This window comes from Sturnira hondurensis, unplaced genomic scaffold, assembly GCF_014824575.4.
Source record: "Sturnira hondurensis isolate 20B ecotype Veracruz unplaced genomic scaffold, ASM1482457v3 Scaffold0025370, whole genome shotgun sequence".
Taxonomy (NCBI): domain Eukaryota; kingdom Metazoa; phylum Chordata; class Mammalia; order Chiroptera; family Phyllostomidae; genus Sturnira; species Sturnira hondurensis.
This window is the reverse complement of record NW_028098001.1, coordinates 14,459,625-14,486,601: the sequence shown is the minus strand read 5'-3', so window position 1 is coordinate 14,486,601 and position 26,977 is coordinate 14,459,625.

Here is a 26,977-nt window from a genome sequence, read left to right as displayed (position 1 = left end):
CCTTAGCTTCTCTGCTTCTGTTAAGATTGGCCACAATTAGAATGACACCCCTTCCTTTTCTCCCTTCCCCTCTCCCTCTGTCTTGTCCTGAAAAAGCCTCTCATATTTTTCTACTGCGTAGAAACACAGCTGCCTTGCTTTTTATCAATGCAAGCCATTTACATGAGAAAATAGAATCCTTCAGTCAGAAATTATACTCACTGGGCCTCAAATCTAATTCCCAAAAGAAGGTATCCTGTGGAAGCAAATGGAAAGAGTAGCACATACAGAATTTTTAAAGTGTATAATCTAACATATATAGTCTCACTTAGTGATATTACATATGGAACACACTAATTAATGAATTTCTCCAACTGAAATTATGCTGCTTCTCAACAGGGATTTGAGGCTATATGACTCTTTGCCTTTTTTCTTGAAACAGCTCAGTCTTTAACCATGTTAAAGTCCATTTAGACAAAATAATACTTTTTCTCATAACATAACCACCAAGCAGGAAGTGAAAATACAAGATGGCCCTGGTCCCCCAAAGAACCAGGTTTACAACAAGAAAGTTATACTTACTTAGGATATTGAATGTTTCATCGTGGGAATGGAAGTGCAAATAATGGAAGCTGTATGAACAGCTTCACTTTACATAACTAACATTGACTGAGAATTTCTCCGGTGTCTCATTGACCTTAGTGTGTATTAAGGTTTATAGTTTCACAATAGAATTTTTGAATGAGCTGAATGTAATATTTGGCTATAATAAATATGCACATTATTTTTAAGTATTAAAAGTATCTTGAAAACTTACCACTTCTCATTCCTTTGGTTCATGCCTCCTTGCACTAGGAGCCACCTGTGACAAGCAGGGAGGAAGACGAGCTATGGAGGCAGCACGCGCTTCCGAGCCCCGCGAAGCTCGCCCTTTCAGAGCCTCCACAGGCAGTGGGGTGGAAGTGCAGACAGAGCGCTAGGTGAGGCGTCCAGCCTGCTGTAACACCCACACACGCATCCTCTGTTCCTATGTGAAGCATCCTCTGTTCTTTCAAGAGTACATGCAATAAAACTGAGGGCAAGCTAACTCAAGGTCAAAGGATTTTGATAATGAATTTGGGACTGAATAAAGTGGCTTATGAAAAATGAGAGCAAGGAATAGTCTTTGACATCACTTTCACATGTAAAACAACATTCGCGACTAGCCTCCTATTCTCTCTACAAGGTAGATATTGCATATCGAACTCTACTTTTAAAAGCCAAGCCACCAAATTTCTGTTTGGAAAGAAATCTTCATTCTGCAGGATCACTGCAATGGTGTTCATTCATCCATAGTTCGGTAAGCTGCTCGGCCTCCATCCATGCATCAGCCCATGGCTTGTGCCATGTCAAGAATGCACCATTTGCCTGGTGATAGGCTGTCCCTGGACAGAAGCAACTAGAGGACTCAGCTCATACACAAATGTGTGTGTGCACACAGGGAACTCACACACATGGAGAACTTATTATGAGGCAGAAATACGACATAGGGAAAATGAAAATCTCAAGGAAAGAGCTTTAATTTAGACAATAGGCTGTGACAGAGGAAAATCAACAGTAACATATTAGGAGATAAACAGTTTGAGCAACACTACATTGTAGATAGAGTCAATTCTCATCAACCTTAAGTGTCTCTCATGGGGCAACAAGGGCACAGCAGCATATAAACCACAATGAGCAATGGCCCTGGTGCGTCAAACTGATCATTCTTCCCTAATACCTACTTTTATAGAAGCCAAGGAAGTATGGAGGTTTAGAGCATACTTTTTTTTGGATAGAAAGCTGGGATCCACAGACTAGCCCCATCTTTTATTACCTACAAAACTATGGCAAAAACATGTAATCTTTGTCCTTTACCTTTTTGTTTATGACCTGAGGAATGTGTGTGGCATATGCGGAAAGCTTAGTTAAGCTTAATAATCATGATGCCTCCCTTTCCGTGGGCTGAAATGCTCTTTCTCCTGTTTCTTCACTGTTATTTTTGTTCTGATCAGAACAAAATCAACCTTTGTGCTTTCTTTTTGGAAAATATTTATAACTTAAAGTAGATTCATAGGAGGTAGGTAGGTAGAAAATCTCTTCTGAGGTTTAGGATTTAGATTACTTTTAGTCTAGTTCAACATACAAAGATCTAGCTTACCATTGGCAGGAAATATAGATGAATGGGTGGGTGGGTGGGTAAATGGAAGGAAGGATGGATGGCCAGTGCTGCTCATTGAAACTTTCTATTTTGTGATAAATTGCCTTAATTTTTGTGAAAATGTTGTCTAAAAATAAAATAGTTTAAGAGTCTACAGCATAACTTCTAAATTAATATATTAGCCCAATGATGTTAATGTATTTAAATTAACCTTAATCTCTCCTTTGTAACTTTTTAAAATTTTCTGAGCATTCCCGTGAAGAGGACATACAATGTTTACTGGACACTTTGATAACTAAAATTTCATAATGTGGGAAAGATGACAAATTGTTTAATTCCAATATGATAAAACATATGCTTTGGAATTTGATGATGCCCAGTATTTGGTCCAGGAATGAAAGTCAAAAGAAAGGAAGAGAAGGTGAGGAATTAAAGGGGATAGTGAGTCAGGCTAAGGAAGAAAGCAAGGAACAGGGAGGGTGGAAAGGAAGGTAGAGTTGTTTTTTTCCATCTATGTTCTTTAAATCTGTGTACCTGAAGTGTGTCAATGTTGTCAAATATATTTTCAGAAAGTATTAAAAGGTTTAAAATCATTGAGATGACAGAAAGTAGTTCAGACTAAGAATTTTTTAAAGATTTTATTTATTTATCTTTAGAGAGAAAGGGAAGGAGAGAAGGAGAGAAATATCAATGTATGGTTGCCTCTCGTGAGTCCTCTGCTGGGAACTGGCCTGCAACCCAGGCATGTGCCCTGACTGGGAATCGAACCTCGATCGTGTGGTTCGCAGGCCCGTGCTCAATCCACTGAGCTACACCAGCCAGGGCAAGAATTTTTAAATAACCAAGTAAGAACACTAATCCCTTGCATTTTTATCAGCCCTTACCAAGACAGTCATTATAGCAAGATCACTAACAACCACATATTTAATTATTCACAAAAAAGAACATGTTTTGAGATTCAGGAATTTAAAACATGAACTTGCTTTGTTAAACACATTAGACTAAATTAGGCTGAGGCTGACATGTTTCTAAATGTAAGACACACTAAGAGACCGCTGACTGGTAATTAAATTCCTCATGGAAACACTTTTATCATCTGTACAATTAGGACACATTCATTTCTGCAAGTGTCAAAAAGCCAACTCTAACTTAAGGAATCAGATTTAATGACTTATGTAATTGAGAAATCCCATAGGTGATGCTGGCTGAAGGCTCAGAAGGTTTTAGGAGCTTAACGATACTTTTTCCCTTTTCCTTTCCCTCTCCTTCCCTCCCCTTCGGTTTCTCTTTTATGCCTCCCATTTCTCCTTCCCCATCTCTTGCCTTCATTCTTAGGTAGATTCTCCCTTTACAATGAAAATATTGGCATTAGGATTATGGGACTTAACTCTGAAAACTGAGCAACTTCCATAGAAAGAGCTACTTTTGACAGCTCTCCCACAGGCTTTGTGGGCAAAGCAGACTGTGTGGTCTGGGGCACTTAACCATCTTAACCATCTCTGAAGCAAACATATCTTGTGGTGGTGGTGCTGTGATTGGCCAAAGCTGAGACCCACGCCACCCCTATGGTACAAGGAAAACACACGATCAGTTCTACCCAAAGCCAAGGCACCCATAGGCGTAGATAAGCAGCGCTACAGTGGTAGCAGTGCTCCCCAAACTCTAATGTACACTGGCTCAAACTAAAGACCTTACTAAAAATGTAGATAGGTATTCATGAGGTCCTTTCAGAACCTGGTGGCACCGGGTTCTCTGAACTCACAACAAGGTACCAGGTAATGCGGATGCTTTTGGTTTGGGAACCATACTTTGAAAACCGTGGCTAGTTTATCAAAGATACAGAACAGCCAAAAGAAATAAGGAGATGCCAATCAAACTACCCAGATAGGTTTAGACAGATTTTAGTACTATGGTTTTACAAACAAATCCTTGATAGAAGTACCATATTTTGCTGTGCATAATGTGCACTTTTTGCCCAAGTTTTTGAGGGGAAAAACAAGGATGCACAGTATATATGGATATAATAATTGCATACCCTGGGTATGATCATGGGTATAATAATCCCATGTGTATATAATGCACACAAAAATGTGGGGGCACATTACACATGGAATAATATGGGGCATATATTTTGAATAAAAACAGGAGCAGTCCATTGCAATTCCACAAATAACAAGAGAACTCTAAAAAGAATTATTATATAAAAGAGAGACCAGCATGATTTAGATCTGTGTTTGCACCAGAGAATGTTATTTATATAAATACCATAGATTATAAAATATCCTATGTTATACTATAAGATGATTCTACTGTGGTTCAAAATACATATTCATATGGAAAAAATATAGCTTTAGTTTTTCTATGTATACTTTTACAAGCACCAGATAATACAGATACTATGTCCATAAGTTAATTTCTGCTGAAACAATTCCATACTGCATTATACCAATGTAGAACAGAAATTCCCAGGTCACAACTGATCATGTTATTGTTTTAATAGTTCATAAAAATATTCCTATACACAAAACATTTTTAATAGCCTAGTACCAAATGATATGATTAGACTTAATTCATAATTAGAAGGGCTCCTAAAATCTGTAAATCTGTGCAGTGTCTGAGCGCCCTCCTGTGGCTCCTTTAGCCTGGGCTGTTAGCATCTACCTGGGTACATGGTTAAAAAAATTTGTTTAAATAGAAAGTGACCACATGATCAGATACAATGAATTTCTCAGTCACTGCCAAAAATGTCAAAGAACTGCAATCAAGGACCTGTGCTAAGAAAGCCATATGTAAATTTTAAGTCTATTGTTATTTCTCCTGACTCCAAATAACCAGAAAGTTCAACTAATGTTGAAAAGCGATTGTTTCCGTCTATCTCCAATTTGGTCTCAGGGTGATAAAGAGATAAATCACAATGGAAGGAGCCAATATTAGAATTTTGTTTTGAGAAATATATAGAATATGACCTATGAGGAACTGGAAGAATTCAACCAAATTCTATATCTTTTGTCTACATCCTTTCATCATGCATTTGATGCTACATAAATAAATAAATATATTTGTAGTTCCAGGAAATATTTATATGACTATCAAATACACCAAAAAGCAAATATGTGCTTATAAAGTTCTGTAACATAATGAGCAAATGTTCTTCTGGATGGTAGAGGCCTAATGGGAAGTACTTTACACTTTGTGTTGCTTGAACTTTACCAAAGCATATATTAATTTATTTAAATAGTTTTGATGAGTTTAGTGCCTTGTCCATCAATTCATTTGAGAGTTGTTATTTAGAGTCAACACAATGAAGAAAAGCTGTGCCAGAGGCAGAAATGCTGATGACGAGCACTCACTTGGAGGCTGTCCTCACGCAGTTTAGTCTTCCTGAGAATAGGGGGCACAGATGAATAATTACAAGTGTAATAATTAATGTAAATGAGAAATAAAGGAGCTGGCCAAAGGGAATTATTCTCAACAACATAGTGGTGCTTCTTAGTTTTCAAAACTAAATTATGACGCATGTCATTTTCATGTTGTATATTCATGTTTTACTCTAAATTCTTTTTTAACATTATTTTTTGAAATTTTGTTGTACTTTCAGGACATCTCACTATATGTAGTAAACATAGTAACTGAATCTCACTTCTACCTTCTTAAACATGTGTGTTGCTTATTCTAAAAATTACCTTGTACCTGCGAATTACTACATACGGGCAATCGAAGAGAACCCTCTATTGTAAAACACAACCTCTGCAAAGTTTCAGGTATTTTAAAAGTCAATTCAAACCTTGCCACCAAAAATGCAACTGTACAGAGAGACAGTAATCAGCCACTGCTCAAATACGCCTAAAAATGCCAACTGGTAGTATTGCCACATACCAGATTAACCACAAGTCCTCTTCCGAAGTTCCTGAGAATCAAATATGAACATGACGAAAGGGTATGGCCTGCAGCCAGACACTGCTCATAGACATGCCGTTTCTGTCTCTCGTGCACTCGGTTACGTATATTCTCATCTATGCAGTAGGTAGTATGTGCTGATACTACCTACTGCATAGATGTACAGAAAGAATTACTTTGGATCCTGTGGGATAACCTTAAATAAGACCTTGAGCCCTGGCTGGTATAGCTCAGTGGATTGAGCGTGGGCCTGCGAACCAGAGGATCGCTGTTCGATTCCCAGTCAGGGCACATGCCTGGGTTGTAGTCCAGTTCCCTGCTGGCCAACTCCCAGCAGGGGATGCACAAAAGGCAACCATACATTGATGTTTCTCTCCCTCTCGCCTTCCCCTCTAAAGATAAATAAATAAATAAAATCTTTAAAAAAAAAAAGACCTTGAATGATGAAAACTATTTCTACCATATTAGCTTGCATATGCCAAGGACTATCTGAAACATTTTTTCTTCTCCTGTGACTTTGACCCTCATTTTTGAGAATGGATTTTGTTAAATAACAAGAGACGGACAATAAAAACATTTCCAAAAACAATCCATTATTATTATTAATCCTTATATCCAGTGGCATTCTCTAATTTCTTGTAGCCTACAATACTGAGATTCAGAGGCAGCCACACAGCAAGCCTGAGAGCCTCTACCACAACCACTCTGGACACCCTTAACCCGCCTCGGCTGCCAGCTGGGCCCGGAAAAGGCACAAGACTAGAAGAACAGAGTTGCAGCTCTTATTTACCATAGGTGGCATGGTCATGGGTGGCAGCTTGAATTCCTAGGTTTTGGTTTCACCATCTGTAAAACTCAATGGACTTATTCAATAGTTAATAGCCATATGTTTTGAGAACTAAATTACGTTTTTCTGTCAGTGAATATACTCTCTTCATTTCCTTTTCCTTCCTTGAACATGTACATTAGCTTATTGTTCTGGAAAAAAAAATGGTAACTATAAAGGATACTTTTACAATTGTTCTTAATACTGTGTTCCAATGAGACTGCACTGATCACAACCAGTGTAAATCTGTGGAAGTTTTCACTGCTTTATTTACACTGTAATAAATCAGTGTTTCCACATAGCTACAGAAGGATTTTCAGGCTCAATCACAAAACTTCACAAGAACTAAATTAATATGATATTAAAATATTGAGAGGTCTCTAAGGCTGGCTTAGAGAATGGAGAATGAGGCAGGACCAGCTATTCCACTAAATATGCATGGCCCAATTCGTAGTAGTTCAGAAGTAATTTTAAGAAGTGACTCTCTAGTCACGGATGTCCTTTCATCCCATCATCCTTTCATCTCAGTGGGGTTGTTGATTAACTCCTGCCAACAAAATATGAGCGGAAGTAATATGTGACATTTTGTGTCAAGGTAGTTTTTCAGTGTGTGTGTGTTTAAGATTTTATTTATTTATTTTTAGTGAGAGAGGTAGGGATAAAGAGAGGGAAAGAAACACCAACCAATGTGTGGTTGCCTCTCATACACCCCCTACTGGGGAACTGGCTTGCAATCCAGGCACATGCCCTGACTAGGAATCAAACTGGTGACCCTTTGGTTCACAGGCTGTCATTCAGCCCACTGAGCCACACCAGCCAGGATCAGTCAAGGTAGTTCTGAAGTGGAAATAATTTTTTTGTACTTTCTCTTCCCCTCTCTGACAGCTGAATATCAATCCAGCATAATCTTGGAAGACGTGCGTCGATGATGGTACAACTCCCAGTATCCTGAGTTCCTGAATGGCTGTAGAGAGTAGAATTCTCTACTGCAGTAACCCAAATGACCTACATAGAACTTTATATCAATAAAAAATAAGTATTCATTAATTAGGGCACTGAAATTTGACAGCTGGTTTGTTAAAACAGCATGCACTATCCCACCTAACACACAAAGACACCCTTTACCCAAGGCCCCAGAAAAAGAAACTGCTTTACAAGCAAGTCAAGGACAATGGAGGTTTGAAGAAAGCAGGAAACACTTGAGCACTGGCCTTTAGTTAAAACAGTTAAATCAACCTATACAAACAAACCCAAAATAAACTAGTTGTCTTGGGTGTAAAAAAAAATTGGAGACATTAGTACGTAGTTTTCCTAAATGTTTTAAAGGTTTGTTTCCCACAGCAAAGAGCTATGTATATTTAGCACTATCTTTAATCACCTTTAAAAATCACAGTGATCTTTTGATGCTAGTAACGTAATATTTACATGTTTAAAGAATGCACTTGTTATTACAAATACAAACGTAAAAATAGCAACTGCCATTAGAAGTATCATTTTCTAATACATCTAGAATTATGAAGAGGGTGTAAGAGGATATGAGCTCCACTTGCCACTTGAAGTAGTTGGCATTTATTACCTGGTTTCCAGGGAACTGCTATCGTTCAGCAGAACAGCTCTTTTAAAGGGCTGTTTTTCTATCACCAAACTGTATCCATGCTGTCAGCCTGTAGTTTACAGGGAAAACATTTAGGACTTTATTAGAGAAAGAGAGTGGACTAGAGCACCTTTTCAGGAGAGAACAGGCTTTGTCAGTGGGTTAGTTAGTTCCAACAGCCCCAAGAGCCGGGGATACACACTAAGACCCAAAGCACAATCACCAAGTCCTCACATGGGTGTCTGTCTGACCACAGTGTCATTGCTTGAGCCTTTTTTGTTGCTGTAATTATATTCCCCTCTCATGTTTCCTTCCATTTGCCCTTTCCACAATTTGGTAGAATGGGAAAAAAAGAGAGAGATAAAGGTATTAATAATAGGTGAATTTTGCTACTTTTTGAACTTTGAGAAATATCAGAAAAGAGACACAATATACCTGTATATCAAAAAGCAGACAAGAACCTACGAAGGGCCTGAGGCTGTACCCTTCTGGTAAGCAAACAAGTTAGCCTATCTCTATTTCATGGATGCCAGCAGAGGAACTTACGATACATCACTATCGGCAGTCAGAGTATCAGCCTTCATCATGCTGCTTTTTTAAACCTGATTTCCACAGCAACGTGAGGAGGATCGGGTAAAACCAGCACACTCATCGCACTGCCTGACAGGAGAGGAACCCTGAGCTATGTTATCTGAACCTTTTATAGGGTGTGTGCCTTCCTCTCGGCTGCTTGGAGGACAACACTATCTCTGTCTTCCAAGGCTGTAAATAGGCCTATCTCTGCCCCCAATACACTATTTCTGTCTTCCAGGGCTATTTATTATACAAACATCCTTGAAAATAAAACAGTTCAGAACAAAAAGGGGCAAACAAGGTCTCCCTTGCAAGATCTGTGAGAATACTAAGACATGAGAACTTTCTCTTTCTCTCCTTAGTATGTGAAAAAATAAATATATATACATATATTTATATATTCTCTACTATACACACATGGATGCAGCAAGGTTAATTAACTACTATATAGAATATGGTTTAATAAATACTTATTTTGATTGAATTGTTTGCCAACTAGATTTTAAATTAAATATATAAAATATATAACATAGCATGTAAGTATATAATATATAATATATAAATGTTAAAAATAAATATTTGAAGTCTATTTCTATTTAACATATAAGTATATACATTCTTGTGAAGCTTAATGACAAGGAGGCATTCCAAAAACACACCATTAAGTGACACTATGACTGTGGGGATGCTTAGGGGCCATGATGAATCAAACAACGTGACATTAAATCAGGCACAAGAAAACACGATGCGACCAAAAGACCAGGCAGACAGGAAAGGCATGAGGCTACTGCCGGCATGACACAGTACGCTGTTTAACAGGGGACTTTTCAAAATAAGTAGAATGGGGAACACTAAAATAGCCATACAAACTATAATAAATACATAAACCAGTAACGTAGTTATTTGTTATCATATCAAGTATTATGTGCTATACCTAATTTATGTGCTGTACATTTTTTTTATTCTCACCTGAGGACATGCCTATTGATGTGAGAGAGAGAAGAAGGGAAAGGGAGAGAAGGACAGAAACATCACTCTGTCCTTCTGTGAGAGAGAAACATGGATTGGTTGCTTCTTGTATGCACCCTGACCTGGGACCGAACTCCTGACCTGGGCATGTGCCCGACTGGGAGTCAAATGTGAGACCTTTCAGTTTATGGGACAACGCTCCTGCCAACCGGGCCACACTGGCCAGGGCTCTGCTATACTCTCATATGACTTGGCAGCCTGGTAGATTTATTTACACCAGCATCATCACAAAATGCAATGAAAGCTTTGTGCTTCAACACTAAGATTGTTGTGGCTACTACCTCACAACAGGAATTTCTCGGTTCCATTATTATGTTCTGGGACCTGCTATACATGTAGCCTTTGTTTACTGAAACATCATTACATGATGCATGACTGTATTTAAAGACAGCTTCAATTGGTAAATAGTTAATTCAATCAATCAAAAATAAATATTTAATTACATAATTTTGTGTCTTACTTGAACGATCAGTAAGACTGAAAAACTCAAGGTATCCACTAATTGCATTATTTTGAAATTTAAGTGGCGCAATACATGCCATGCATTCAAAATTGCAGTTGGCTTATATCTTTCAGTTAAAAGATGTTAGCTTATTTTAAATTATTATATTAATGTCTATATTTTATGCTGTTTTCAAAATCATCTGTTGGTTAGTACTTATTTTATTGGGTAATTATAATAGATGTCTATCTGTACAGATATATGTATGCATATAATGCTCTGTGCATTATAAATATATTTTACCTCTAATTCTATTCATCTTCCAAAGGCTTGAATTAGAATGGTTTTCTTTGGAATGTAGAAAAGTTTGTTTATTTTATTATCACCAATTCAAGTAGACTCAAGTGGAGGTGTAGAATTAAGTTAAAATAAAGGAAAGATCCTAGACTGACATCCTGTTCCCACCAGAAACAGGTCCTGAAGTGGCATATAATTCTCCCCTACTCTGTAGATAGAATCCTTTCAGTAAGGTGGGATCCATCAGGCTGTAAGAAAAGAAACAGACGCAGTTTGGGGGGGGGAAATCTCTGAAAAGACTCTTATTGAAAGCACTGCGATTTTCCCCTCAAAGAGTATTCCTAGAGAGCCTGTTGAAAGGGAGTGAAGCCTTCCATTCTTGGGGGAGAACACATCAGGGGAAACATCCTTTTTTTAAAACTTGCATCTACCCAGTATCCCCTTTTGTGCTGCAAAACCTCAGCGGCTGTTCATGGCGTTTTGCTAGCTTATCACTGGTCTCTGATCATCTTTCAGTTCTCAGGAAATGAAAGCTCAGGGCAAAAGGGAAAGGCAGGAAATAATGAGCTGCTGTTATTAGTATTCAATACTTTGTATATAGAGTGGGGTGGGGCAGGCAGGTGTAAAGTAGAAACGAAGCCAGGAGTAGGGTAGAGCTTACTGGATCCATCCTTTTGTTACATATATCTGCATGAAAATTTCTTCTCCTTGGTCTTTAAAATCATCCTCAGTAGTCAGTCTCAACTGAAATTAAACAACAAGACCAGCTTGCTGAATTTATTTACGCTAAGTCAGCACAGCTACTAATTTCCCTGTTTTTTTTTTTTTTTTGCCCTGTGCAAAGAGCATTAGACAACCAAAATAAATAGATATGCAGCTTGTCTGTTTATAATGAAAAGCACATCACCATCACCACCTACTAATTACCAGCCCAGGAGTTTAATTAAGATCTAATCACTCATTTTAGTACCATATTGCCTTAATTTTCCTGCAAAAAAAGTCATTCCACGGACAGTCATTGGTGGGTCCATCATCACCTGGCTCTTAGAATGCAGCTTCTGAGAGACTTTCAGTGCATATGCCACGGGTTTACTAATGTGTTTTCCTATTATCTTTCACAAATAACACTCTTATTGGAATTAAGTCCTTACATCACCCAAAGCTTCCATTCAATCCTCATTTATGTGAATAAAACACTTTCTTAAAGTGACACTCATCGGTACAATTTGTAAGCGTGGAAACTTCCAAATAAAAATAGTTAACTGTTGACTTCTTTCTTGAATTCATGGCTTAGACTTAGCTCAAGGTGATTTCGATTTCCTGTTCCTCACAGCAGAAAGAAAATCCTGCCACAGATGTTACCTACTGGCACTATAGTACCAAGTTATGTTGTCCCAGCCCTAAAATATGTCCCCAATAGGGAAAAAAGGCGGTGGCACTAGAATGCTGAAAGCAAAGAAATAGCCACCTCCCCACCCTGACTCCCACTTGTAACATTCGTGCGAAGCACCAGGGGATGACCTTTAAAATTAGTGTCTCCCAATTTCATAATATAACCTCTTGACTCAGTGTTAAACTGTATGGTAGTTTATTTTCAGAGTGTTACATGGGTATCCTATAGGAGAGAGGGGTTTCCTCTACCAATAAAGCAGGCCTTTTTTCTTCCTGCTTGGGAGAATTTAGTCTGAGATACATATTCCTCAAACCATATCATCTGTTAATGATTTTGACAGGAAAAGGTCCTACAGTTCCCACCTACCCATTTCTAACCAATGACGGTTACCAGTTCTCACTAAGAGAACCTGGAGAGCAAGCAGTTACCGTGGCCTTGATACCCATGTGCAGCTTCATGTCCAAAGCATCTGGGGTTGGGGGTGAGGTGGATAGATGGGGGTGACATGTCCCTTTCCTGTCAAGATCACTAACAGGTGGTGTTCCACTGTAGATATGAAAATTTATTAAAGAAGAGGTCCAGTCATTCAGGAGGCCCTAGGGCTTAAGAACAATGGCCACCATCTACAATTCTCATATAATTCCATAAAAAGAGTGATTTATATGACTTAATCAGGGCTTTGGTGATTTTTCCAAACCCATCCTATTAGTTCCACCAAAGTGTAAAAAAAATCTGTGTAAATTTAAATTTTTGTTTTGCCAAATCTCCCCTCCAGTCATTGCAGATGATAGGGTTTTACTGTACATCATTCCCATTTACAAATATCCAGAAGAAAATATTTGACATCAACAAATTTATATTTCTAAGTTTTTCCATACAACTTTCAATGTGTGGAAAAATCAATTAATCTAATGAGGATTAAGAAAAGTGTAAGAATAATTTGCAGTCACAGATCTTTCTGTTAGCAAAATTGAAAATATTTAATTATATAGCCATGTCCAGAATCACAAGACTACTTTTCCTTTTAGGAGTAACAATAACATGATGAAACATTAAAAAGAGTGGAGTTTTTAAAAAGAAGTTGTTTTCAATTACAGTTTAAATTTCATATTATTTTGTTATTATTTTGTATTAGTTTCAGGTATACTGCAGAAGTGGTTGGACAATCATATACTTTACATAGTGGTTCTCCTGAAATTTCAAGTACCCAGTTGGCATCATGCACAGTTATTATAATATTATGGACCACAGTCCCCAGGCTGTACTTTACATCCCCATGACTATTTTGTGTCTACCAAACTGTATTCCTAATCCCTTCACCTTTTTCACCCAGACCCCCAAACCCCTTCTCCTCTGACAACCACCAAGTCTGTTTCTGTTTTGTTTATTTTGTTCTTAAGCCTCCACATATACTTGAAGTCATATGGTATTTGTCTTTCTCTGTCTGGCTAATTTCACTTAGCATAATATCCTCCCAGGCCCATCCATGTTGTCACAAATGGTAAGATTTTATTCCTTTTATGGCCGAGTAATACCCCATGTGTAAACACAGCACAGCATTTTTATCCACTTGTCTACTGATGGGCACTTGGGTTGCTTCCATATCTTGTCTATTGTACATGTTGGCCAAAAAGTCCATTTAATTTTTTCCATAAAATAAAAGATGCATTTTTTTATTTTCACCAATAACTTTATTGATTTGGATATTCTGAGTATGTCAGTTATCTCCCATTATTGGCCTCTAGTGGGTAGAGGCCAGGGCTACTGCTAAACATCTTCCAGTGCATAAGACAGCCCCACAGCAAAGAATTATTTGGCCAGAAAGTCAATAGTATCAAGAATTTCACAAACCACTTTTGGCATGCTCAGTCACAGTACCTTCTCCATACACTGCACAAATCTTTTTTTTTTTTTTTGCATTTAGTTGCATTTTTACCTTTCTCAGAATAAAAGCACATAATACACTAAAAATGTTCCATATTTCCTTCCATCTTTAATATTAGAACAACTGCACAAAAATTCACCAATTTTAATAAGCTTTTTATATGCACACCAATACAACAGCTGTTACAATACAATCTAACAAAATTGTTGCCAATAAAGTTAAAGACAACTAAGCACTACTACAGCCACCATATGAAAAAAGGTAACATACTTTTTGGCCAACCCAATAAATAATGCAGCAATGAACATATTGGGTGCATATATTCAAAAAGCAAATTTAATTAACTGTCTACTTTGTAGTTTGTAATTTTATTTCACATCTATTCAGAATTACTTCAGCAAATCTCAAACAATTTAGACATATTAGACATTATTGTAGCATAGGATTATTCTGTGGAAATACTCCACCAGATCTCCATGGTTTAAAATATAAAGCTTATTTTTCACTCACGCAAAGACCCCTGTGGGTTTTGGAACTCATCAGAGTGCTGAAGTCAATCTGGTGTCTCAGAGATTGAGGCAGTTTCAAATTTCTAATTCCAACATTAACAACAGGTGACCTTTACTCTTACACTCAAGGGGTAAGAACAGAACTGGAGAATTGTGCAAGTTTTTTCTGTTGTTGTTGTTGTGCTCCCCTGCCTCAGAGCGATGACACATTGCTACAGCCTGCATTTCAGTGGTCAGAACTAATCACATCCTCCCTTCTCACTGCAACAGGACTGGAAAATGTATGGGAACAGAGAGAATGTTTGGTGAGCATCAGTGTCTTTGTCAAACTAGATCACGGGAAATTTGAAGAAACAGCTCTGAGAGGGAGCATAAGGTTTCCAATATTCCCTTTCCCAAAGATTAATTCCTGGACTTCACATGCAAAAACTTTTATGAGGTAAGGTAAGATCTTGATTATATGGAATATTTATTGTTGAGAAACAGAAAGGAAAAACAGCTTAGTCAGACTTACAAGCAAATCAGACTCACCAATACTCTCTTCTATTGTTCCAGTCTTTACTCCTCCTCGCCTTTTAGCTAATTCATCTCGGGTAGAAGAAAACATGAGTACTTCCTACCAGACTACAAGGGGAGTGGCAACCGTGACACTGCTGACTGGGACAGAGTGTTCTCTCCCTCTCTCTCCTTCCTCCTCTGCACTTGCCCATTTCCCTCTCTCACACCCAAAGACTTCATGCTCTTAAAAATAAAAATAGCACATACAATTACTTTCTCCTCACTGTTACTCTTTTATTTAAAATTTGCTTCTGCCTCATCACATTAGAAAAATAGTGCTTTACTTTTATTTATAAACTGACATTTTTTTTAGGTTTCCTATTTGGGAAATATAAAAAAGAACCTTCAAATGGAAAGAAACATTTTTTCTCTTTACTTTGCTCCTCATATTGTAGAAAAAGTCCAGCTATTTTAGAATTCCTGGTTATACTTCACATTCACAAGTTACTGATCTCACACCTGATTGATCCCAAATGTGAACAATGTAAAAATATTTAATAATAAGAGTAATAAAGCTATGGCTCAGTTTGAGAGCATTCAACTAAACTATTTTGTAAAAATATCTCTGGCATTTTCTGACTTGTATTTTATTTATAGGGTTCAAGATTACCCATTTAACATCCCAGTTCAACTAGAATTATTTTGATATACAACCCACAATTCTGAGAAGCTTCAGAGTGAAGTATCAATTTTCTCTAAAACAAAAGTTAGTTCATACTTATGAAATTGTATTTACTTTTACTGTGACAGGAAAGCAACTCAAAATGTACATGTCTCCTTTCATTAAATAGGTTGATAAGCTTTTTGGCTTTTAACCATGATACTTATATAAGCCCAGTATTTATTATCTTTCCCACTGATAGATTTTCAAGTATATAAAAATCCTTCCCTTCTTATCTATAGGTCAGCCTCCACAGTGGGTTGAAGAGTAGCCCTCCAAAATTTAAGTTCACTGGCACCTGCAAATATGACTTTATTTGAAAAAGGGTCTTTACTGGTCTAATTAAGGATCTGAGATGAGGTCATCCTAGATTAGGTGGCCCTAAATCCAATGACTGGTGTCCCTACAAGAAGAGGACAGGATATGAGACACACAAAAACAGATCCTGTGAAGGTGAGGGCAGTGATTGGCGTCACACTGACATAAGTCGAGGAACGTGTGGAGCCGCAAGCGGTGAGAGGAAAGGAAGGGTTCTCCCCTAGAGCCCTGAGAGGGAGTGCAGCCTGCCAACACCTTGATGTCAGACTTCTGGCCTCCTGAAATTTGAGGGAATAAATTTCTGCTGTTTTAAGCCATAAAGTACATGGTAACTTGTTATGGTAACTCTAGAAAATTAATAGGGTTTTCTAACTAGAGGTTCTTTCCTTCAGGCCAAATCTTTGAAGTTGGTTGTGAGAGAAAACTGTCCTGGGTCAGAATCACATAGTTTGGGCGGCCCAGCCAGAGCCTAGGAGTTACGAGAAACTAGCTCCTAGCCTGGGCACTGCCTCATGAGATGACTTTTTTTTTGTTCTTCTGTCATGTGATTTTTATTAAAATAGTGAGGAGAATTTTTAAATTCTATGCTAAAATCCTTTTTTCTCTCCTTCCTGAACATATTAGATCTCTTTGTAAAGTGAAGAAAACAAAGGACAGGTCCATCACAGTAATGGTGTAAAAATGAATTCAGGTCTTATTTATAAATTAATAAATAAGAATTTAAAAAATACAATAATGTATATGTACAAAAAGAATAGAATATTACCAAGAATATCACTTTTCCCATGATTTGATGAGACACTACACAAAGAAAATTCTTCACATTATGACAAATATCATTTCATCACATTTTATCTCTCTGAGTATCCTTATAGTCCTTTTAAAAACGTAAGAGAAAAGCTATGAACTTCTAGAGAAGTTTATTTTTGTACTGTTTGGAAATTTCAGTAAATCAATATTAGTCCATGCTCTCAAACTCAGATCAGCTAAGCAAAATGGATACCCTGGGGCGGCGTGGGCTCCTCATAGCCTGGTTTTCTGTAGGGGCAGCTGCTCTGTGATTTTCTGAAGCCCCTGTGGAGGCTCCTGTGGCCTGAGGGTGGACAGCAGCTGCCTCTCCCACATTCAGCATGAGACCCACCACTGACATTTGCAAGGCCCAGGGCAATAATCCAGATGGGAGCTCACAGAATTTATGTCCACTTATTTTAGAGTATAAATCAAGCTAACAAACTCAATTTGAATCCTCTTCCCAGTCGTTTCTGTCCAGTACAGGACTGAACTGGAAGGAGCTCCAGTTGGTTAGTTTGGCAAGTTCACAGTCCAGCTGCACAAGCAGCGTTAGGCCCTCCTGCCGCCCTTTCCCCTCTCCTGATAGCTGGAGCCTGCAAAGTTCCCTCCCAGTTTACATTTCAATGGCTTATACAATCTAACATTTGGTTGTTTATTTTGGCTCACTTTTTCTCTGCATCGCAAGGCACAGTTACTGGTATATGTATCCCATGCATATTTTGGAATTCATGAGAATTTCTTGTGACCTGTTTTGTAGTAGATGTTGTCTGTGGGCTTTTGTGTTTGTTTGTTTGTTTGTCTGCCTATATTGTTGCTCCATCAGTTCTTAAGGGTGGATCTAGGAAAGATGCAAACAGTCCACCCAGGAGACTCCTTTACCTGAGAATGACTTGTCAGAGCCTCAGTTACCTTATCTGTAAACTAGGTTTACAGTAATGGTATCTATTTCATAGAATTGAGGTAAGAATCACATAGTGGGAAACATGTACACTTTTAAACACTGGCCTAGTGGGAGAACTTGAAAATGGGAACTTCTGTTTTTAACCACTAAGTTCGCTCTCCTTAACAACCTTCTAGATTCTTTTTACCAGGAACTTCCAAAGAAGCTTTCCTTGTGTTCGCTGAACACATGAAGATAAGAAACAGAAAACTAATAGGTGGTGGGAGGTGCTATTACTCACAATTGTAATCGTATCAGAAAGGTCCTTGACAGCCTCCTATTTGGAGAAGTCACAGAAATAAAAAGCAATAAAGAGCTATATTACTGCCCATTAACATAATGGGCATTTGGACTTTTCACATAGAGATTATAGTGTTGTTAGGTAATAGCTTGAAAAACATTTAAAGTATCTTTAAATAAAAACCTCAGAAGTTAACTCCATTAAAAGTTTCAAAAAATCCTGACCATAAAACATATTTTACTAAGAATGCAGTTACTTTGTCTTCCTCCATTAGGTTAAATAAATTGCCATATATACATGAGACTAAAGAAATAACTCATTAAAATTACCTTGTTATTCAAAGTAATAGGGGGGGAAATCATGTATCATTAGTCACAGAAGAGATCGCTCCCACTACAGTGCAGAAAGCCCAGGGTGCAATGTTTATTAATCTACCCCCTAATGCCATTATTTTAAGGGAATGTAAACACTATATCAAGTTTTAGTTATTGGCAAAATTGAGTAGCTTGGTGATAGGGCCATATTATCCCCAAAAGAAAAAAACAGATACTAACAGATTCAATCAGATCAGCTCACATGTCTATTTTCCTTCCACTCCACAACATATTGGTACCTTAATGATCTCTCATCATGAACTCGGGTCGTTGCTTTTGATCTCCCTTTTGACTTCCCTGGAGTGTAAAGAACTGAACCATCAAAACTAGCATCTGAGTTGTGAATGTGACTGGAGCAAAACACTGAAGATCGGTGTCTCACATTAAAATCAATAGTAAAAATTATCTCATGTTCAATTTTCTGGCTACCTTGGTGATTCTGAATGACACATGTAGCTTGTCCCCTAATGCCTCCATCCGTGGTGCAGTGCAGGAAGCAGATGAGCCAAGGGAGCCAAGAAGCTGCTGGGGAAGGGATCAGCCATCTGACACTTGTAGAGAGTCTGATGGGCTAGAAAGCAACACTTACCATAACTGCAAGATAAGGATTAGGAAAGGAAAGAAAAGAAGGTACAGTTGACCCCTGTGGTTTCTGGACTCTCAGCAGCACTTAGAACACCGCTTACTCTGGCCAGGCTCCACTTCCTCTTTGAGGCACTATACATTGATTGTTCTCTTGGCCTCTCAGACTGCTCCTCTCCATCATTTCCTTTTTTTTCCAGTTCCTATTCCCTTCTCTTTCCTCTCTGCCTTCTTTTTCTTTCCCATGAATGCACCATTGATTCCAGTGTCTTATGTGATGTTTTTAAAGCTGGAACAGTGCATTAATGTCTGTTACTTTATAAATATATCAACACTCCCATTTTGAGCTCTTTCATGGGACTGACAAATTTTCATGTCATCTTAATAAAGGGACAAATGCAACACTGGGAAATTTGAGTACATGCAAATTAAGAACCATTCTACATAAAAGAGAATGATAGGATAAACTACAAAGTGGAAGACCTACTGGCCACACAAAAAAAAAAGTTTAAATTCCTACAAATCATTAAAATAAAAAGAGACAATTCACTACAAATCAGGAAAAGACCTGAATAGGTTTTTCAAAGATAAGAAATTTCAGTAAGTCAATGAACACAAGAGATGTTACTGTACCTCAATAACAATAAGATAAATTCAAATTAAAGTGATTTTGAAAGGGCAATACTTATCCACCAGACCAATAAAATTTAAAACATTTAACATACCCAGTATTGGTAGGCTGTGGTACAGTGACAAATGACATTAATAACTTGGGTTACAGAAGTGAGTTAAAGACTTTCATTCCTGATGTCCCATCAGTTTCACTTATAAATATAGTTCTAAATATAATAGTAAACTGTTGTGAATATGCATAAGAAGTCATGTCCAAAAGTGTTTATAGCAGCATTATATATAACAGCCCTAAAGTGGAAACAAGCCAGAGTCTATAACAGAAGTGAAATAAAAGTAAAAACATATTTTATAAATCTGTATGTGTTCACGCAATGGCATTCATACAGCAATGTAAATGAATCAACAATGCCTATGTGCAGTAACATTTGTGATTGCAAACACAATGTTGAGCAAGTATCAATAGAATGCAAAGGGTATAATTCCCCTCTGTAAAGTTTAAAAACAAAACTAAACTAGATTGTTTTGGGATATGTACATAGATGGTGACACTCTGAAGAAAATGAAGAAAACATGATTATCACAGAAGTCAGGACAGTGGCCACCTCCAGTGGGAGGAAGGTCACTGGAATCAGGATGGACACACAGAAGGTGCGGTGGAGGTGCAGGGGGTTTCTTCTGTGTCGGCCAAGTTGTTCCCTGACCTGGTGGTCGTAACGTGAGTAGATGTTTGCTTTACAATCCTTAAAGCTTTCATAGTTAAAAACCAAACAACTACACACATACAAAAAATAAAAAGGTAACAGGGAAACGTGGTAGCTGGCCTCTGGAGATGATCTGCTAATAAACTCTGTATTGATACTGCCGTAGTCCCCTCCCGTTGGATCTGGGCCCCCTCTCACCTACACCGCATGGTGAAAGTGATGCAGCACGACTTCTTGCGTAGGTCATAAGAAGCCATGTAGCTTTGTCCTATTCCCTTAGAATGTTCACCCCAGGGAAAACCAGCCACTATGTGAGAAGTCTGACTAGGCTGCAGCTGCCACCCTATTAGAAATTCCAAGGTAGGCCTGTGTAGAGAGGCATCTTGGAGAGACAGATGGCCAACCAGCATTCAGCTCCGCCAGCCATCTCAACCCAAGCACCAGATATGTGAGTGAAAAAGTCTTTATGTAATTGTATCCTCATTATTTGGCCACAACTTAATTAGAGATTCTAAGCATCAAGCCGAGTCCAGTCAACCAAAAAATCTGAGAAATAAGCATAACAAATTGACATTTCAAGCCCCTAAGTTTTAGGGTGATTTGATGTGCAACAGTGGATGACTAGAACAGAATGAGAGTGAAATATGCAGAAAAATTAAGTAGAAAGTTCATTTCATAAGTAATCAAGATAAGAATAAAAAACATAATCTTGTATCTAAGAAATATAAATTTAGCACTTTTGGAAGATGTCTCATTTATTTCAGCAAACACACTCTTTCCTTACTGATGAATTCATATTGCACCTGCCTATTGGACACCTCCACCTAGATATCCTGTTTGGTTTTTAAACCAAACCTGCCAAAATGAAAACACCCCCTTCCCCTAAAATTGGCTCCTGCTCCTAAATTAATAATTCTGATAATGTAAGTCTGACTCATATTCATACTCTGGCTTAGTTATGTTCATTTAGTTAGATATTAAATCCTATAAATTATAGCTTTCATCTATTCATTCATTCATTTAGTCACTCATTCCTTCAATAAATAGTCAGTCTTTATGAAGTTCCAGGCACTAAACTAGGTGGTAAGCTACAGAGGTGAGTCAGTTGTGCTTCCTGCTGTCCTGGGCTTTCCACAACATTCTTGCAACAGCTTTTCTCATTTCATTTCTACGAGCTTCACCCCCTTTCTAGGCTCTATTTCCTCTCACTTGAACTAATGGTCAATTTCTCTACCAAGAGGGTTCTTCTTGCCTCCTGTGCTCACTGACTCAGCTACACATTTTGTCGTGTATAATTTGCAACCACATTTTTGTGTGCATCGGACAGGGGATTGTTAAGCCCATTATTATATCCATGGCATATAATCATTGCACCCATATATAATGTGCATCCTTATTTTTCCCTCAAAAATTTAGGCAAAAAAGTGCACATTATACATGAAAAAATGTGGTATGCTGCCAGACTGATTCTTTTATTTGATTACTCTATTCCTTGACAAAAGTGATTCATTGGTACAGTACTGGTCTGCTTCCTCTTCCCAGAACTTAAATGTAACATTTATATAGAATCATTCCTACTAATTGATTCCTACTTATTGATTCCTACTCATCATTCAAAGCATATATTCCACTCCATGGAATCTTGTTCCATTTCAAAATCAGTTTATTGAGGGGAGGGGCACTGTATACTTTGCCGTGCATCTTAGTTATATGAAGTGAATATCTGCCCTCTCCAAACCATCGATTTAATCATCTTCCATCTGAAACAGACTTTCTTTAAACTGATTAACTTCTTTGACACTTATTCAACATAGTCCATTTTCATAGTCCATTTCCAGCTTAGTAGGTTTACAACTAGAAAATGCATTTCATCGATGTTAAAGTTCTGCTCCTACAAGATAACATACTTACATCTGGGGCTGCTGTGAATGCAGAGAAATGAAAAGGATCAGATGTCTCAGAAATTTCTATGTGAGGTTGTATTAATAATCCTGCAAGTCGATAAAGAAGATAAAAGCTAATTCAAATATCCTTTTTCAATTTGCTCTAAAAGGAAGATGGAAAGCTAGAGAGCATGGTCCTGGCTGCCTCACAGGCATGCAGAGCAATATGCCAGACTTTTTAAAAAATTAAGCCTTTCTTTCCCTAGAAACTTTACTTTAAATATTTCCCACAAAATCTGTATAGTGAAGTATTGTTTAGTTATAGCATTTTATCCGGTATTATCCAGGGGAAGGGTCAAGTCAAGGACCATGTGTGAAGGACCCACAGACAAAGACAACGGTGGGGAGCATTGAAAGTGGATGGTGGGGGTGGGTAGGGAATGGGAAAGGAATGGGGGAAAATGGGGACAACTGTAATTGAACAACAATTAAAAAACAAAATCCGTTTTTTATACAACATTCATTTTTATTTTCAGAATATTTTGGTTAAGCCCTTGAATATAATTATTCCTTAGAAAAAAGACACTCCCAAATATTTGTCTGATGTTCCAGCCACAGAAATCCTTTCCAGTCCTGTCCTGTAACATTAAAAGCTGCACAGAATTTCATGTGAAGTCTTTTTTACAGCATTTCTGTTTAAACCTTTGTACATAATTATGCCTTAATAATATAATTGCAAATGATTTGACTGATTTTTCTCAGCCTCACACACATCTAACAAGTGTACCTGAGAAGTAAAGCTGGTGAAGCAAAGCCCACTCGCCTTGAAGACATTCACAGGATGTGTGCACCACAGCAAACTTAGGGGGAAGGGATTACAAAGATAATATAAAAACCCTCTCTTTCCTAAGAATTCTGCATTTAATGGTTCCATAGTTTGAACAGAAAAGATCAATCTTTAAAATGTCTATCTATCTCCTAATTCTGAACAGCTGCACTTCTTTACAGAAAGTGTCATATGAGACTGCCTGACACGGGTGCCAACGTGGGGCTTCAAGTAGAGACACTGCCTTCCACTGTAGACACTGGGGGACTTGGGGCAGTTCATTCAACCTTGGGAGGCTGCCCTGGCTTCCTGCAAGACAGGGATAACAATCCCTCACATTGACATTCAGTTAAGAATTAAATAAGATTACTAATGGAAGGTGCGGCTGATCTGGTAATAGCAGTTAATAGGACAAAAGATTAACAGAACATAATAGTAACAGAACATAATAGTAACAGAACAAAAGATTCCTACCATTTGAATGGATGGAGGGTGATTAATCATGGGAGATGGAATGCAGTAGTTAGAAAAAGACTGTACTGTATTTTATTATTCAGAAGTACACCAGGAAAGGAAACTACACTCATGTTTCATACAGCTGTAAGTAATGTGAGGCTTGTGAAGGAAACACGGCAGAATTGCTGCGTATCGACACCATGCCATTTCTTATATGTTGATGGGTCACGGTTCAGCCATATGTCAGTGTCTGGATAGCTCATCAGGGTTGAACTGCATGATCCTCTCTGATATATTCTGGTTGTTTAACTGAATGCAAACATGGCCAAAAGCTTGGGAGATTCCTATTAGCTAACTCATATGTTATGCTTTTGTACCTCATAACTGAAAAATATCCCCTCAGATAAGAATGCTCTGTAAATCAAGTAGGAATGTGAGTGGTATGCTAAAGCCGAACTATTTCTACTTGCTATTACATATTATTCTGGTTTAGTGGTTTCAGTTTAACTTTTCTGTTGATGAAATGAAGCCACTAACTCTCCAAGTATGCACTTCACTTGGTATTTTGTGGACAGGGAATATATGTAGGAATTGTACAGATGGCATTGTACTAATGTAGAGAAGTCGCTGTCCCCTCACAGGGCCATAAGAAGGCCACATGTAGCACATCCGTCTCAGAACAGCTGCATTTTAGGTTATTAGCATCCTGACATCCACCGAGAAAGGCTGGTGCATGCCTGGAAGTTGCAGCAGACCTGTAAGGCAGGACTCTGCAGGAAAGGCATCTGCTGCTGTAGCATAGAAAGTGTGCATGGGGTTTTTAGAGAATTTTCTTATAGTTAAAAAAAACAACAACCAGAATCCTTTTGGACAGGAAGGAATGAACATTTATAAGAAGCTGTCTGGCTTCTGTTATTTCCATAAATTATAGTAATGACCAAGTTTTGGAGCGTGGCAAGCTTGTTATTTGATAAGAAGATGAGTAGGACACACTAAGGCAAGAATGAGTACAGTGTCAATGGTAATGACACCATAATATTTGCCCATATTAATAAAGTCACGGTCTAATTCCAGGAAAAACAAGCATACATCTTGTAGAGATGGAGAGGGAAGGATCAATCAGGGAATACATCTTAGAGGAAATGCCAGTTGACCCATGAAAGCAAGCAAAGCCACTGTGCTTTTGACCAATCCTAAAATAAATGTTCTTGCTCATTGTTCTTTATGCCCTCACATCCAGGCTTATGTAAAGTCTGCACTTTCCTTTGCACAGGCTTTTATACCTTCTGACCTCCTCTCTAGCCTTAAAGTAGCAATTGCTAGTAGCAGGATCATCTAGTGACTGAACTATCTCTACCTCTTTGCAGCTCTTCCTACTTTGAGCACTATTTCCTCAATTAGTGTTTCTGCTAAATGGACTTTGGTAAATGACCCTTTGATAAATAGAAAGCCCCTTCCCTTCTCCCATTCTTCTCCCTGCTTGTCCCTATAATTCTTCCTCCAATGCACTTCCTCTATCAAGTTGGTAGCTTCTTAAAACTGGACAGAAAAGGAAAAAAAAACTGGACAGAAAAATCTTTTACAAATGTTTCTCTCTCACTGGACTGCAAACACCCACGGGGCACAGAACAGCCTCCTGGGGACCATGTGTCTGGGTTGAAAGAAACAAACCAAAATTCCAACTGCAAAGGCTGATGCTTCTTTACCTTCTCTTTGCCCCTGTTGGATATATGTCATCTTTAGCTATCCTATTTCTGCTCCCAAATATTCTACGAATCTTTCACTTATATTCTGAATAATGTTTCATTCTTCCAGACACCCTTCAGATTCTCAAGATCACATCTTCCTGACTTTCAACAATTTTATGGAATTTCCCCAGGCTTTTATTCTTCTCATTTGTGTCAGCCCTTGACTGATTCCAGATACATTCACAATGATTTCTCCTTAAGTCTGAACCTGAATCCAGAAGATGTGAGTCCAAGTAGACGCACTTTCTCTTACTAGATTTGATGCACTGGGGAAGACGGTTTGCTTCTCTAAGCCTCAGATGTCTTTTGGTAATGTTCCAGTGTGAGTTCCTGTCAGGCCCACAGAGCTTTTCTAAGGAACAAAGGAAGAGCCTGCACAGTACTAGGAATGCTGTAAGGTACTACATACCTAAAAGCTATTATTATATCAAGAGACCATTAATATGTTAACAGGTATGCATGGCCAGGCCATATATGACGATGGTTACCCACAACTTCTGCAGCAACCAGCCCAGAATATAAACACAACTACGGCAATTGGCCCAAACAGTCATTACCTGCTCAATAATTGCTTGTTTTCCTAATTTTTTGCCACCCTTCTCCCTCACCTCCAGCACAGAACCAATCAGAGAAAAGCCAGACACGGTTACCAAACAATCACATAGTATTCCTCCTTCTAGTTAGCCCATTTTCAACTTCCCTTGTCAATAACCTCCAGTAAGAGCATTCTTAAATCCTTCTCTCTCTCTCTTTCTTTCACTTTAAAGTTTTTCAAGTCCTTCATTTGCATGCCTGCCTGCCTTTGAGTATTTGTTCAATGCAATTTGTTGTGGCTGACTTCTTTGCTAGAGCAAATCTGTATCAATGGTCTCTGTTTGTTCTCATTTGGGTGGACTTTGTATATTTTTGGGTAGACTTTGTATATACACCAGGGTATATTTAAATTTACCCCTAGAAAACTTAACAGCTGCTACATTTTTCCCTCAGAGAATCCAATCATTCATTGGCTTAATACTGATTTATTAAGCACCTCTACGTAATACTGTGGTGGCTCCTACAAGGTTTTAAATAAAACTAACTTAGAACCACGTGAAACACCTGTCCTGAGTTGTACGTTATGATACAGAATGTGAAAAATTAAATAAAAAGAAAGTAAGCAATTCAAGGAAAGATAAAAATAGTATGTGCATAGATACAAAGTCAGTAATATAGGCAATAAATATGCTAATTCCCAAATGTAGACATCTGCTGTGCTTAACTGGGGTTACAAGAAGGTTTCAAGCATGAACTGAGATCTGAAGTGAGACTTGCAGGAAGGTTGTACATTCAGGGTGGCAGCAGGCAGTGAAGATAATCCAGACAGGGAAATGCCTATTAGCAATGTCCAGGGCAGGAATGCGCAAAACCTAATTGGAAAGCAGGTAATGATTCCAAGGGCAATCTGTTGGGAGCAGAATGTGGCACAAGGAAATGATGGCAATTAAGATCATAGAATCATTCACAAAAATGTGAACTTTATCCTGAGGAGCTCCTGAGTGAGTAGTTGTGATCAGAGGTGTAATATGTACAGGTATAATTTCAAATTTAGAAGGCCTTTCGTGCAGATGTTAACTTCCCAGTATGTGTGAGAAACACATACTCCCACACTTGTCATAATTTAT